The sequence below is a fragment of the Mustela lutreola genome, chromosome 2 (assembly GCF_030435805.1).
Source record: "Mustela lutreola isolate mMusLut2 chromosome 2, mMusLut2.pri, whole genome shotgun sequence".
NCBI lineage: Eukaryota > Metazoa > Chordata > Mammalia > Carnivora > Mustelidae > Mustela > Mustela lutreola.
The window spans coordinates 22202545-22219215 of NC_081291.1; the positions used below are offsets into that span (position 1 = coordinate 22202545).

The 16671-nt window shown below is 39.2% G+C and overlaps 1 protein-coding gene across 17 annotated transcripts in view; it reads right to left on the bottom strand.

The window, feature by feature from the left end:
* Positions 1–16671, bottom strand: part of SFMBT1 (Scm like with four mbt domains 1) — a 120825-nt gene that overhangs the window by 69741 nt on the left and 34413 nt on the right. For 9 of the 17 annotated variants that reach the window (XM_059161160.1, XM_059161152.1, XM_059161158.1 and 6 more), the window contains one exon: positions 3105–3192. The exons of 4 other annotated variants lie outside the window; for them this stretch is intronic. The gene's annotated coding sequence lies outside the window, so the exon portion shown is untranslated. Of the gene's footprint in view, positions 1–1121; positions 1212–3104; positions 3238–16671 lie in introns of all 17 variants that reach the window. 4 more of the 17 variants (XM_059161164.1, XM_059161154.1, XM_059161163.1 and 1 more) reach the window with 2 other exon arrangements.

The window sequence follows — 16671 nt, forward strand, 5'->3', positions numbered from 1 at the left end:
CAGAGGAATGTCCCTGCTCCTAAAACATAGCAGGTATTTATGAATTCCTGCTCAATTAGTGAACTACAAATTCAAATGATTATTGAACCAAACTCTGGTAGAACAAACTATTTTTAAATTATAAAACTTGTAAGTTTAACTGAAACTAATATATTGTTTCATCTATAGTGTATATATATATATACAATATATATATTGTATGTCTAGACCAAGCAGCTTTTGCTATATGTCCAAACACACACACATACTTCTTTTTTGGATACCAGAGAATATTTAATGTGAAAAGTACTGGCAGGCAATCATATTTATTATAAGCAAACTGGAGAATTTCCAATGTTTCACCAAAAATATATATATATGCTAACTGAAATGGAAAGTGCCCCTTTGGCATTAATTTTGTTAAGAAATACGTTTAAAGAATATACTAAATACAGAGAAGTAGTCAATGAAAATTTAAATCAAAATTCAAAATCTGTTTTCTGCAACCGCCCCCCCCCACCACCACCACCAAAAAAAACTACTGCAAAAGGTGAAAAGGGGTTAGTCGGAGCTGGGACCAAAATAATGGAATACTTGTAATCATTCATGAATTCTGATATCCTTGTTCCCCTATTCTCCCTTCAATTACCATGACCAAGAAGAACAAGTCACATGACAGTAATGTGGACATCTGGTAAGAGTGGTCCAAAACTCCCACCAAACACTTGATCAAATTTACATTACCCTACAAGCAAGTCTGGTGGTGGGATAGATTAATACTTAAAAGAGATCTTCAAGAGACCAGAGATACTAATATAGTTTAACCCTATTAGAGTTCAGCTGTAGACAGAATAAACAGAAACCCAAAAATAAAGACCTCCACATGTTTTTTAAAGTCCTAGAAGTTCAAATCAAACCTAGAAAGCTACTTAACTGTCTTTACCTCCCAAATGGTTGCCAATGTGCTCATTTCATTGCAGGCACCCCCTCAAAAAGGAAGCCCAATGGGAAGGGAAGAGGGAAGGTCTGAAAACTCCCTGATAACTAACATTAGAAATCAGAGAGGCAGGTCAATTAGAAGAGATACCAAGTATACACAAACATGACAGGAAAACAAAAACAAAAACAAAACAAATACAAACCTTCATCTGACACTCCACACTTTTCTCTCCCTATAAATTCCTAGTGGCCTTAGATGTGATATTACATTTGCAAATTCTCTGGTACATGAACTGTTGGAAGTAATATAAAAGCCAATTATATTTTGCTAAAAGCAGACTATTCTCTTGAAGAAAATGAAAAACAGCAGAAGCTAAATAATGAGTAGAACTAAAATTGCTCTACACAAAGTTCAGCACCCTAAATGTCTCAAAAAAGATCACTCAGCAAAACCAGCAGAGGTGCTCAGAAGGGAATTCAGGTCTCTTTGACTTTGTGCCTTTGTCTTCACTGGTTGAGCACATGCTTCTCTGAAGAGCAAACAAGACGACTCACAGCTGGGGAATGGGAAACTGAGAGTGGACCAGACGAACCAGAAGAAGACCTGGCTAAAATTCCCCAGGCCCACGCTTGCTAGCTCAGCTTCCTTATCTGTTAAATATGGAATATACACAGATTGAGGGGTTGTTGTGAAGATGAAATAATTTACATAAAATATGGCACCACACAAAATAAAAATTTTTAGGGGTTAACATAGCTTTCTAAAGGGGAGAAAATCAAGGTGTATGAATGATCCACACTGTATCAAAAATAACTAGACAGTCCTGATAAGGAAGCATGTGGCCTCAGCAGCCAGACTGGGGGTGTACATGGCTTGCTCGGGCAAGTTATATAACCAGTTTATGCCTCAGCATCATCATCTATAAAATGAAGGTGTTAACAACTGTACCTCTCGCATAAAGCTACTTTTAGCTTATTCAATCAATTAATGCATACAGAAGTTTATAGCACAGCAGGCCTCAAAGCATAGTGGCTCTTACTGCTTTAACAAACCTCTCAGTAGAACCATGATTCCCAGCCCCAGTCCTTGAAACACCCTCATTTTTCTTACCCAGTACCCTTCTAACACCTCCTAGCAAAGTTATACAGTAACTTTTCTTTAATTAAAGTACACTTCTTTAATAATTATTTGATGCAGTGGGAGGACATTGAGTTTAGAGAGGGGTCAAAGGGCTAAAAAAGAATCAGTGTGATAAGCAGCCACCATCAAAAACCTTAGAATCAGCAGGAAAGCACATAAACAAAGCCTTTGTCCCCAGGCGGGTGAAGAGGCTTCTTCCTTTCCCCCAGAGGTTTGGAGAAGAGTGGCAGGCAAGCTGGAGTGACTACTGTCTCCAGACCCCTGGGAGGCTGCCTTTTGCACATTAGTCACCAAACTTTAAACTCTATTCAGTATCCTCAAAGCCTTCAGCCCAAGGTGTCATCTTAAGGCAGGATACTTTAGGGGTTTTTCCACTTTATTTTGCTGTATTAAGCACACAGGTATTTTTATAAAGCTTTATGTTGGACTTTAAAGACTCCTAGACTATAATCGCATGTGCTGCACAATTAATTCATTAGGATATTTTAAGACTTAAGGCCCTAAAAGAAGCAGACTATCAGTTGTAAATGTAAAAGACCTTTGGATAGGCTCTACCCCTCAAAATCACTATAAGCACATAAACAGCATGTTCAGGTAAAAAAACAGTCCCTCAGGAACGCCTCCTAACTCCGGGGCAATGATGCTGCCCCCTGGGGTATCCCTGGGAAACTCTGAGTCTGCGCAAAACCCCCGGGCCAGCCTGTCATGGTCCACAAACGTAAAGAAGCATGCTGAACATTTAATAACGGTGATACAAGGAACAAGGGAAAGCTTATTTACAAAAAGAACAAATTACTTAGAAAACAAAACTACTCTTCGGTAAGTTATAAAATAAATGCTTCCCGGAAAGGAGTAAACCTCTGATTACTACTAGAAAAAGGCTGGGACACATGTTACATCTGTAAAATAATTCAGAGCAAAAAGTTAAATAGGCATAAGGGGGAAAAAAAAAGAGCCTAACTTACGCTAATTAGGAAACTAATTAAACTCACATTTAAGGTGTAAAACCTTAAAACCCCAACTGGCAGACCAACAGTCTCCTTACCTGCTCTTCTGGAGCTCAGCGGGTTGCCTGGCAGCCTGTTGTCTGTTCAGTACAGAACTCAGCCCAGCTCCTTGTTTGTTTCTGCAGACTGCAATACCCACACAATTAATCCACAGCGAACTTCCTCTGAAAACTAGAAGTGCTTATGTTAAATACACAGAAACTTCTGGTTAAAACTACTCCTTTTAAACAACAACAAAACAATGCCTCCGACTCCACTTTCCTACTCTCTGTCTAAAAACTATGTTTTTTCCTACCATTAAATTATTAAGTAAACTTAAATACAGTACTATAGAGATTGCTAGTTTTCCAAGATTAGCACTTATCAATTCTACTTTCTAGTGTGTAGTACAAAAATAGCTACATAATTTTCAATTCTTAATATTACTGACTATGCTAAACTAATTTTCATATTATAGAAGAAAAAACAGTTTTCACAAAATATAAAACGACTTTTCCTTCTTGGCTAAAACTATATCTGAAACAGAGACAGGTGCCTGAAGTCATCAAAGCTAGGTGACAAGAATTCAAAACTTTATTTGCAAATTAACACAAGGTAGGCTCAACGCAAGTGAACAGTTACTGATGTCTCTTTCAGAGGGGCAAAATCTCTAGCACTGTGTATGAAAACCTTTCTGATTTATATTCCAAAGTGTGCGATGGGGGCAAGGGCAGAAGGAGGTTGTTAATTTCAATTGTTGTGTTTAAACTGTTGAGAAAATAAATGAGCTAGCTGGTGAAAACACACATTCAGGAAAAACATCATCAAGATAACTCAAAGCACACACCGTACACCATTTATGTGTTTCTCTTCACTATTTTCTTGTAAGTGGTGAGATTATAAATGCAATACTATTCTCTACTAGAGCATAAAGGAAAAAAGGAAGTCAATTCAGTTGTCTAAGCTCACATTAAATCCCTCCACAATGGTCATGTGCAGATAAGCACGAGCTTAGCTGCATCAGGTTTGAACCTTCGTGGCCTCAGCCAGACTACAAGACATGACCCTCGGTCCTCACTGACCAGGAAAGCCGGTGCTTGCAGAGGCCTAATGTCAAATGTAACTACCAAAAGTCATGAACTTACTTCAAATTCCTCTCAAAACAATGTTTTAAGGGGAAAAAAATCAATAAACCATTCAAACAGCAGAGTGATACTCTTACCCGAAGCTTTAAAGAAATGTCAAATTCAGACTGCCAGTTAGTTTGACTTCAAAGAGCCACCTTAATGAACAATCTGGTCAAGAAAGTTTCCCTGACTTTAACAGATACCGTGGTGGGAACTAAATATCATGGAATCTGGACCGTTTTGGAAATGGAGACATCTGTGAAGCAAACGAATAACCCTACAAAACAGACCTCAGTGCCATGGGGCTGCCCAGCCAACCCTGCAGTTTCAGAGGGATGTTGATGGACTGGGGTGAAGTACAAGGAGAAAATAACTTTTCTACTTTACTCCAATGATGAGTGATGAACTTTAACACACTAACATTTTTCCTTTTGCTCACTTCCCCCTCAAATAAATGCTTTAATGCTCCTATCACTCCCATTTTCAAACATTTGCTTAGTGCCATCAGGAACTACACCCTGTGCTGCACTTTCACATATATGAACTCAACTGCCTGGATGATTTAAAAAAGAAAAAAGATATCTTTTTTTGTTTCATTAAGTAACGGAGATTGGTGGATCTAAAAGTTGGGAGACATTTCAACAGGTGGCACCTCGTCCAGCGGTCCTCATATTTTTGTGGTTATCTACCCACTATTCTCATGCCCCAACACTTCCACAAGGAACACCTCTCCATTAACCCAGCGTGCTTCTCTAGCACATTCTTCTCCACACATCCTTGAAGAGGAAGTTGTCCATTCCCTGTCAAACAACATCAGTGACACCGTGACAGAGAGCTCCCAAAAACACCTTCTGGGATAATCTGTTCCACTTCTGAGCTGCTTCACCATAAAGTGTATCCTTCAATTGCCCCAAGTTCCAAAGGCTTCTACCCAGAGGTGTTTCCCATGTACAACGTGTCTGCACCCCCGTTCACACAAGAGCCCTTCACACAGCCGAAAGAACTAACAGTCCTTCCTAAGACGGGTTCGAAGTTCCCTCACCATCCTGGTCTTCCTGTGAAACACAGTTCAGTTTATCTGTATTCCAACAGAACACAAAAAGATTTAGTTAAAGCCTTAAAATGATTTTGATTTCACTTTAAATAGCTTGCTACTTACACATGGCTAGGCAAAATATTTCAAAGCTAAGTTTGCTCAGTTAATTAGACTTTGAGCCTGAGATCGTGGTAATCAGGCTTGATGGAACAAAGAACTCTTCCTTTTTCACAGTGTTCCTTTGAAGTCAACCAATCACAGAACTACAGAGATGCCTTCCCCAAAAGGACATATAATAGCCAATGGGTACATGAACAGGTGGCTCAACATCACGAATCTTTAGGGAAATGAAAATCAAAACCACAAGGAAATATCACCTCACATGTGCTAGAATGGCTAGTACCAAGAAGACAAGAAAGAAAAAGTGTTGGTGAGCGTGTGCAGCAAAGGGAACCTTTGTGTACTGTTGGTGGGAACATGAACTGGAGCTGCCATTTTGAAAAGTATGGAGGTTCCTCAAAAAATGAAAAATAAAACTACCATACAATCCAGCAACTCCACTTCTAAGTATCTGAAACAAAATCACTACCACGAAAGATCTCTGCACGGTACAGTCCACTGCAACATGAGTCACAACAGCCGAGATATGGAAGCAACTGATGTATCCATCAATGGATCAATGGATAAAGAAAATGTGGTTACACATCTACAACAGAATATTCTCCAGCCATAAAAAGGAAGGAAATCCTGCCATTTGCAACATGGATGGACTGTAAGAGCAGTGTGCTAAAGGATGTAAGTGAAAGACAAATGCTATACGATCTCACTTATATGGGGAATCTAAAAAAATCAAACCCATAGATTCAGATTCAGACAGATTCGTGGCTGCCAGAGATGGGGAGGCAAGGTGGGGGAGGGGGTGTGGTGGACAAATGGGTAAAGGTGGTCAAAGTTACAAGTTAAGGAAGTTACAGATAAGGAAGTCCTGGGGATGTAATGTACAGCAAGTAACCAGATTAACAACACTGTATTGTATATTTGAAAACTGCTAGGAGAGTAGATCTTAAAAGCTATCATCGTAAGAAACAAAAATGTTTTACTGTATTTATAGAAACTGTATTACCAAGTAAATATGTAGGGTGACAAACATTAATTAAACTTACTGTGGTCATCATTTTGCAATATAAACATATATCAAATCACCATGTTGTACACCTGGGACTAATACAATGTTATATGCCAACTGTATCTCAATAAAACTAGGGGGGAAGGAATTTTGATGCTGATACCCACAGCTACTCTTTAAGTCAGGGTCTTGGTTATTTTCTCTCTCTAGTCCCAGTTCCAAATAGATAATAAATGTCTAGAAGGAAGAGAAAAAGGAATGAGAACTTAACTCTAAAGCTGAGAGATTTGTTTGTGTGAGAAAGGAAAATCTGTGCAGATCAAGATAATGCAGAGTGCAGAGTAATTAACAATTATAAACAAACAGGCTGGTGGCCTATGTAGAAACTCAGAATAAATATTGGGGAAATTAAGTTTCAAGGACGAAATCTACTCACTGGTACTGAGGAGTTCAAGGCACTGACTTAATCATTATATAACTGGGGGAAACAGTAAAGGTCCAGTTATTAGAAACTGTATTACCAAGGTCAAAAAGACTCAACAGTAAGACTGACCCTGAAGCTGCACTAGCAAGTTATTGCCATACTTAAGTAATTCATGTCTGCATCTCCTTTGGGGTGAAGATCAGTCCCAGAGTCTGGGAAGAAGCTGGCTATCTTGGCCAGACCTCAGTAAGCATATGAGGTTATAACTGTCAAAATGGAGAGCTGGATGGAAATGAAAGCCACAGAAGGAAAAGGAGCCAATTCTCAGGTGATCTAAGTTGGCTGCAGCTTGGTTTGTGATTTTTAAAATTTCAGATTCCCAAGCCTAAGCACTGCCTTTACAGGAAAAAAAAAAAAAATTACCAATCATTTTGCAAAAGCAAAGTACCTTTCAGGAGAAACTAAGAAAAATCATAGATAGATCCACATCCCTACAACATAAAGGGCAAAGTAACTAAATACACATTCCCACACAGAATGCAATTCTCTTCCTCAGAAATGACCAAAGCACCTTGCAGACCTTCCAGAAGAGGAGCCCTCCAGCCCACCTGCATCTCAGGGCAGGCCCTTCCTCAGTCTCCAGGACTGGGCCCCCTGCCTGGCTGCAGTGAGCACAGTTTATGGTCTGCAGAATAAAATAAATGGGGATGGTTCTGTCATTCCAACAGAATTTGAGTCTCAACTCTGAATACTTCTCATAATCATCCTTTAATTTTTTTTTGAAGATTTTATTTATTTATTTGAGAGAGAGACAGTGAGAGAGAGCATGAGAGGCAAGAAGGTCAGAGGAAGAAGCAGACTACCCGTGGAGCTGGGAACCTGATGTGGGACCCGATCCCAGGACTTGGGATCGTGATCCGAGCTGAAGGCAGTTGCCCAACCAACTGAGCCACCCAGGTGCCCAATCATCCTTTAATTTAAAGGAGTGCCAAGAAACTAAAATAATTATTGAAAAGCATCTCAACTCTGAAAATGTGCCATGTCTTACCAGTTTAATAAACAATGTATAAAATATCACATAAATAAAGAAAAGAGACCAAAAAACTCTTTTCTAAGCAAAAGCCTTAACATTTATAAACTCCAACTAAAAACCCAAAGAACCTGCAGTTTTTGCACTTCAATCCATATGCTAAATAGACACAGTTAATTATAGGTATCTTTGGCAGTATTTTTTTAAGTTTTTTTGTTTGTTTTGTTTTTAAAGATTTTATTTATTTATTTGACAAAGAAAGAGATCACTAGTAGGCAGAGCAGCAGGAGAGAGAGGGGGAAGCAGGTTCCCCACAAAGCAGAGAGCCTGACATGGGGTCGGGGCTCGATCCCAGGACCCTGAGACCATGACCTGAGCTGAATGAAGGCAGAGGCCCAAAAACTGAGCCACCCAGGTGCCCCAAGTTTTTCTTTAAGTAATCTCTACACCCAACCTGGCTTCACAGATCAAGAGTTGCGTGCTCTGCTGACTGAGTAGGCCAGGCGTCCCACTTAGGCAGTACTTTTTATTTGGGACATAGCCATTACATCTGATGCACTATGTAACACATAAAAGTCCATTTTAAAATAAATTACTTTAAAGTGGACTTAGTAAATACATGACACACACTGGCTGTTCTGCTGCACTATTGAAATGCCTGCTACATTCACAGCAGTTACCTACAAAACACGTGATCTCTACGTGCTGGCACTAAATGTCTACAGCTCCGAGGACTAATTCTAGGTTGATCGGTTAGTACACAAACCTTCTCCACCCTCGTCCACTCCATCTACTTAGCTCTGACCATTCTGAGCATCTGCTCCATACAGGTCCTTTTATTCGAGGTACATCTACTTACAACATGCTACAAAGTTATTGTGACATTAGATTAGTGTTTAAAACAGATACAATGACAACCAAAGAAAGAAAAAAAAAATCATCCCATTTGGGAAGAATTGTGAAAATGGTGTTAATGACTAAGACACAAAAAGTGAAAAGTATGAATAGTAAAAGCATAATCGAATTTACATCAACTTTGTAACTTTTCTTATTTATAGTTAAAATCAAGGAAAGAACAGAAAACCATTTCATTGCAATAAAGCGGCGTAAGAGACAGCAGCATCATAAATCAAAGCTGAAAAAAAAGAAAAAAGCAATTACTCTATGCTCATTACAAAATACTATACTGGAAAAAAATACAGTCGAGATTGTAATTTGCTCTTATAAAGCAATCATTGACTATACATACAGTCTTTGCCTACAAACAAGCCAAGAAGAACACTCTTAAGCAGAGTTTCCAACAGAAGGGTTTGTTCAGAAGACATTAATGCAGAGAGAGGGAAAAAAACCTCAATTTGCTAATTAGTTAAAACTGTCTGCCAATTCAACTGGGAAATGGTGCATTAGAAAAAATACCTACCACAAACAACTTGCTAATAGAGTCACTGCATTTGTAACTAAAGAGATCAAACACAACTGTACCACTGGATAATAATATAGAGGAAAAAGATATTTCTTTTAACAAAAGTAATCCAGCTAATAAAGGAGGGAATGACAGACTCTCTAATAAAATCAATTAATGGATCTAAAGTGTTGACCATCAATAGCAGCTTACATCAATCACAAAACAAAAGACAACCTGAGGGGCACATGGATGGCTCAGTCGGTTAAGTGTCTGACTTCAGCACAAGTCATGCTCTGAGAGTCCTGGGGTCCTGGGATTGAGCCCTGCATCTGGCTCTGTGGTCAGCTCTCCCTCTTCCTCTGTCGCTCCCCCTCCTCAAGCTCTCTCTCAAATAAATGAAATCTAAAAATATAAATAAATAAAATAAGACAACTGGAAACATTATGTGTCCCCCCATGGACGAATACATCAACTATGAAAAAGTCCTGGGGGAAAAAAATCAAACCAGAATTGGATGGAACGTCTAGATCCAATAGAGAAGTCAGAAGAACAGGATAAGTGTCACCCTGGTGATCTCAACTTCTACTTCACGCCATACATAAAAACTCAAAATGAATCATAAACCTAAATGTAAGAGCTAACAGTACAAAAAAAAAAAAAAAAGCTAGAATTATAAAACATCTAGGAAAAAAATAGAAGAAAATCTTTTCACCCTAGGATTGGCAAAGATTTTTTTTTAGATATGATCCCCCCAAAAGGCACAAACAATAAATAAAAATTCAATAAACTGTATCAAAGTTTAAGCCTTTTTGCTTTTCAAAGATTCTATTAAGCAAAAAACAAGTCACAAACTGGAGGGAAAAATCTGCAAAAATTTATCTCATAAAGGATTTATATACAAAAACTCTTACAGGGGTGCCAGGGTGGCTCAGTCGGTTAAGCCACCAACTCTTGGTTTTGGTTCAGGTCAGGATCTTGGGGTCGCATTGTGTCCTGGCTCCCTGCTCAGCAGGGCATTGGCTCCCCACCACCCTCTCTTTCCTTTGCCCCTCCCCCACTCTTGTTTTTTCTCTCTCTCTCTCTCTCTCACTCTAAATAAATAAATCTTTTTTAAGAAAGAAAAAAAACCCCACCAAACTCTTACAACTCATTAAACAATCTAATTTTTTTAAATAGGCAAAAGATATGAATAGACACTTTAAAAAAGAGGACGTATGAATGGCAAATAAGCACATGAAAAGATACTTCATTAGTCATCAAGAAAAGCAAATTAAAACGTCAAGGAAATATCATTACATACCAACAAAAATGGGTAAAGTCAAAGACTAGCAATAGCTAGGGTTCACAAGAGACTGCAGCTCTCACACAGTGTTGGTGCAAATGGAAAAAGGTACGGCCACTCTGAAAACAGTTTGGCAGTTCCTTAAGATCTTCTTCGAAGCTGTATGTTTAAAGATAGTTACCGTACAACCCAGTAACTCCACTCTTGGGTATCTACCAAAGAGGGATGAAAACATAACCATACAAAGACGTTTACACAAGTGTTCACTGCTATGAGCAGGAAACAACCCAAATGTCCATCAATTAGTGAATGGATAAACAAAATATGGTGTATCTAACAACAGGATAATTCTCAGCAACAAAAATGAGTGAACTGGGCGCCTGGGTGGCTCAGTGGGTTAAGCCGCTGCCTTCGGCTCAGGTCATGATCTCAGGGTCCTGGGATCGAGTCCCGTATCGGGCTCTCTGCTCAGCAGGGAGCCTGCTTCCTCCTCTCTCTGCCTGCCTCTCTGCTTACTTGTAATTTCTCTCTGTCAAATAAATAAATAAAATCTTTAAAAAAAAAAATGAGTGAACTACTGATACATGCAATAACAAGGACAAATTTCAAAAACATCATATGAAATGAAATATGCCAGACAGATAAGGCTACATACTGTGATGATTCTATTTACAATATATTTGTAGAAAAGGCAAAACTGTAGAGAAAAGAGCTTATAGAGGCACCTGGCTGGCTCAGTTAGCAGAGCATGTAATTCTTCATCTTAGGTTGTGAATTCGAGCCCCAAGTTGGGTGGAGAGATTACTTAAAAAAATAAAATCTTAGGGGCACCTGGGTGGCTCAGTGGGTTAAAGCCTCTGCCTTCAGCTCAGGTCATGATTCCAGGGTCCTGGGATCGAGCCCTGTATCGGGCTCTCTGCCCAGCAGGGAGCCTGCTTCCCTTCCTCTCTCTTTGCCTGCCTCTCTACCTACTTGTGATCTCTGTCAAATAAATAAATAAAATCATAAAAAAAAAAGAACCTCTCATTTAAAATAATAATAATAATAATAAAATCTTAAAAAACTAGGGTAGAGACAGGGGTTATTGGTAACTAGTCACAAGGTCATGGGGCAGGAGCGGAGGGGAATGGAAGTGTTCTAAAATTAATTTCTGGTGACAGATGTTTGTATCAACTTACTAAAACTCAATAGTATCAACATGGGGAGAGGGGTTCTATACCACCTAAATGGGTGCATATAAATATCAAGGTTCCAGAAATTTCAGTTTTTATTAAATCCTCAGGTCATCCTGAGTAGAAAAATCTCTCACATTCACACATCCTGAATCCAACAGAAAGTGGGTGGCAGCACATACTCTGTGCCCCTCAGTGAGCAGCTCCTCACTTTTAATATGGGAACCGCACTACTGCACCAGCAAAGGAAGGAAATGGGTATAGAACAAAAGATCATTACCTGTTTTAAACTGTTTAAAACTATCAGTTTTACATGTCATTGCCCAGTTTATTCTTTGAAAGGTTCAAATATTACTTGCACTATGTATTATGCTATTTCTGAATTATAACAAAAGAGAATTACTGTTTCAAATTAACTCCACATTCAGTAGTTGTAAGGTATGTTCCCCAGTTTAATTTGCATATAGTAAGTGCTCATTTAAGCACCTGCTGAAATGGCCTGTACCCAATAACTGGGGCAAAACCTGGATGCAGGTCCTAAGGGCTCTAAGCCCCACAGTTCAAGACCACTGAGCTACCAAGAACCCAATAGCCACTGGGTTCAAGAGCCCACAAAAACTCCTCACCTAGTCAGCATCAGCTTGCTAAACCTAAAACAGGAATTTTCAAGAGTTTCCTCTCTTCCCCAAGATATATGTTATTAAGTACACAAACAACAGAAAAATCGTCATTCAAGTATAATTTAATCAGGATTGTTATTTATAGATAGATTTCCAGTGCTTGGTTGTTTGTATGTGTGTGTTCATTTTTTGGGGGGGGGAGGGGTCTTAGCCCAAAATATTTTATAAAAATATGATATTACATTTTCATTCCAGAAACAGAGCTATTCTTTTTATATCATAGTTAAAATGAAAAAAACTCCATAAGTTCTGCATAACAGCCAATACCACAAATCAAACTATAACAGAGAAGAACTTAAAATAGTGATAATGCCAGCAGGATATTTAATAATATTTTTTAAATTAACTGATTTTTACATGCAATAAAAGGGTATTGTGGTTAAAAAAATCATAATTTTAGAGATAAATACTGAATTATTTACAGAGTGATATAATACTCAACATTTGCTATAAAATGATGTAGTAAGGGAAACAAAATTGTGTCTATCCGTCAGAAAGGAAAGTGTATACAAAATAAGCCAGCCATGTGGTAATAACTGTGGAAACCAAGTAAAGGGATTTTCTGTTTCTGTACATGTTTAAACACTGCCATAATAAAAAGTAAACCGTGAAATAAAACTACAGTGATAAATCAACCTTCTTAGGGGTTACAACAAAGCAGCAGCAGTATCCCCGTTAACTGCCTTAAACACAGAAATAAACAGAGTGCATGCTAAGTGACATCACGATACCGCCATGACACTCATGGTGCTACTACTCGACAGGAACGGGCTGCATTCTGCGCCACGAAAGCTGATTCTCACAACGAATATCCAGAACTACACTATACCAAATCCAAAACACAGTCTGTATTTGAGATACCTTTCTGGAAAAATCAATGATATTAACAAGTATGTACTGACTAAAAGGTCAGCACTGTTACCTGGATATTTCCAATTTCTGACAATTCTTTTTTTTTTTTTCTGACAATTCTTTTATTGAAACACCTATTCTTTAAACAATGAATGTTGAATAGAACAGTAAGAGAAAAAAACTGGTCTATCATTGGAAATCCATCTTTTGAAGTCATAATAGGGGATTTTTAACTGAAAGGAAGCACTATCACCAACTGCTAGGTCACACTTGGGTAATAAAATAGAAATTCATGGTTCCTCCTGTTTTAAGCTCTCATAGCATCAGACATTTTTCCTTCATAGCACTCAAGGGCATTTCTTTCTTCCTTTTTTAGTGAATTGCTTTTAATGACTTAGGTAGTTTTATCTTGATTTTCTTTCTTAATTATGAAAGATAATCAAGTGGCTGATTCCTGAGATTTTGAGACAAACTTCTTTATCACTCACATACAAAAAAGAAATGCTGGATCTTGAGTCCCTCCAGCTTTCAGTAGCATGCTCCCTCACTCGGACCACCTGGGACACCCGACGTGACTGAGTCACTAAAGGCATCTGCTAAGCTGAAGCAATCCATCCCTGGTACCAAAATGGGTCAAAGGGAGGGATAAAAGAGGCTGCAGCCATCTCAGCTTGAAGTCTCCCAGACAACAAGGTGCTCAAAAGCACAAAGGTGTTCATCTTTTGCTGAGGCAAGGGACAGTTAAGTCAAATGTGTTGTGACTTACTAAAATGCAATACTGGTACAGAGTAATGATTTTTTTTTTTTCTTTCAATGCAAATTCAGATTTTTTTGTGTTTCTGAAAAGTCAGAGTTTTTTTTTGTTTCTAAATTCTTGGGAGTAGAGATGAATGCAGTCGGGTCACTTTGCCTATCAATCAGAAAAAAAACATACTGCACATGGTCCCGTACTTTGAGGGCCGGAATGCCAGTTGAGAAAACCTCACAATGACATAAGAGGACAGATGATGACTACTAAATACTCCAGAGAGACTGTACCCATGATGGGAGTAAAGCACAGGGAGGCCTCAGCTAAAAGCCAGGTCCAGAATGAAAATGTAATTTTGCAAAATGGGGAATATGAAGTTCCAGGCGAAGGATAAGAGTGAAGGCACGGGAATGGGAGAGTGCAGTGTGTGTGTCACATGCAGTGACAGGCCAGTCTGGTTTGGTTTAAGGGCTTCAGGACAAGTAACAAGACAAGACTGGGAAGTTAGGTTGGGGCGAGCCTAGAGGTATTACTTATCACGAGTCTGGACTTCAACCTGAAGGAAATATGGGCACACTCAAGGTCTGTGAGCAGAGTTCAGTGATGGGAAAGTAGGTGGAGTGCACATACAGAGAGATGGACAGTGACGCTCAGGGTGGAGGAGAAGAGCCAGGAAGCTAATTCAGGCGATGCTTCTTTAGTAATTCTTTTTTTTTCCCCCCTTAGTAATTCTAAAAAAACTACAAATACATGAGGAAGTGACGGGAAAGAAATACTTCATTTATAGAACACATCTATAATTCACAAAGGACTTTTGCTTAAATGATCTCGTTTTACCGTCAGAACAATTTGTAAAGCGGAACGGGTCATTTCACATGTAAGAAATGCAGCTTAGGACATTTCATGACTGTCCCTCCGGGTTTCTGTGACCCAGTCTAACCACACACTGTAAGCTCTCTGAGGGCACTGCAGGGACTATGCTGGGTTTTGTCTGCCCAGTAACCCTGCTGCTTTGCGAAGAGCCCTGCTTGGGGCCTGACTCCAGGAAATACTCACTACATATGTGGTGGCCAAGCCAGCAAATGAAGAGCACACTTCTTCTTCCACTCTTGTTTCAACCAAAAATGTTTTTTATTTGTTGTGGTTTCTTTTAAGTGATTATTCTGACAATGAAATGGCCTCCACAATTACAATACTTCTTTTTTGGCACTGAGACAAAAAGACTTCTTTTTCTCTCAGGTAGAAAAAAGAAGAAATGCACAAAAGGGAATGGCAGGTTCTCTGCCACCTTCCCATTAGTGTCAGAAATTCATTCCGGGGCACCTGGGTGGCTCAGTGGGTTGAGCCTCTGCCTTCGGCTCAGGTCATGATCTTAGGCTCCTGGGATCGAGCCCCGCATCAGGCTCTCTGCTCAGCAGGGATCCTGCTTCCTTATCTCTCTGCTTGCCTCTGTGCCTACTTGTGATCTCTGTCTGTCAAATAAATAAACAAAATCTTTAAAAAAAAAAAAAAAAGAAAGAAAGAAAGAAATGCATTCCAAGCGATATATTACTAAGGCTACAAAAAAGGGTAACATTTGGTAGTTATTTTTTCAAAATAACTGGACACTAAATAAACAACCACGTGCATGAACACAGACAGTGCTGAGGTAAGAAACTCTGGCCTAGGACGCTTGTGCCAAAAAGCAAGAAAATGTTCCAGAGAATAACAGAAACACATCAAAAGAACAAAGAACTGAGCGTGACAGGGCTCCTACTGGCCAAATTTGGGGAAATTTACACATCAATATAAAGTAATGAGAATAACAAAATTATAGCTCATTGAATAAAACAGAAAAAATGAGTCCACACAGACATAAATTTATAATAAATAAACTGAAAGCTTGATGAGGAATAGGATAGGTTTGAAGTACCTACCCACAAATACTAATTACAAAATACTCATTAATTACAAATAAGATCTAATGAGACATAGCACCATTTCTGTGATATTTCTGCCAAAGATTCATAACCTGAGTTTATTCTTTTTTTTTTTTTAAAGATTTTATTTATTTATTTGACAGAGATCACAAGTAGGCAGAGAGGCAGGCAGAGAGAGAGAGAGAGAGGAGGAAGCAGGCTCCCTGCTGAGCAGAAAGCCCGACGCGGGGCTTGATCCCAGGACCCTGAGATCATGACCTGAGCCTAAGGCAGAGGCTTAACCCACTGAGCCACCCAGGCACCCCAACTTGAGTTTATTCTTGAGAAAACATCAAACAAACCCAAACTGAGGGATATTCTATAAAATAACAGGCCTATATTTCCAAACAAACAAACAAACAGGCCTAATTCTGAAACACATCAAGATCACCAAGACCATGAAATTCAAAAGAAAGGCTGAGGAAAACTCGCCAATTCAATGCAAAGCATGATCCCTAACTGGTTCCTTCTGCTCCCACCAGACGCGGGAGGGCGGTGCAGGCTGGAGAGGGGAGCTGCCCCTCAGCAACTGGTCAAAGCTGACTGTGGTCTGAGAAGTACTTGTGGCTATGCCGTCCTCACTGTGCAGGGGGATGTCCGTATTGTAGGACACCCGCACCTGGGTATCCTGGAGAGATGCACATCAGAGGGACAACCTACTGCCAAAAGCCGGAGGGACAGAATGGTTCTCTCTTATTCTTACAACTTCGGTCTGTTTTCCACAGCTTCAGTATCTTTTAAACGTTTTAAAAATAGTCTCTCCAAAGTGAACATTTCATACATACA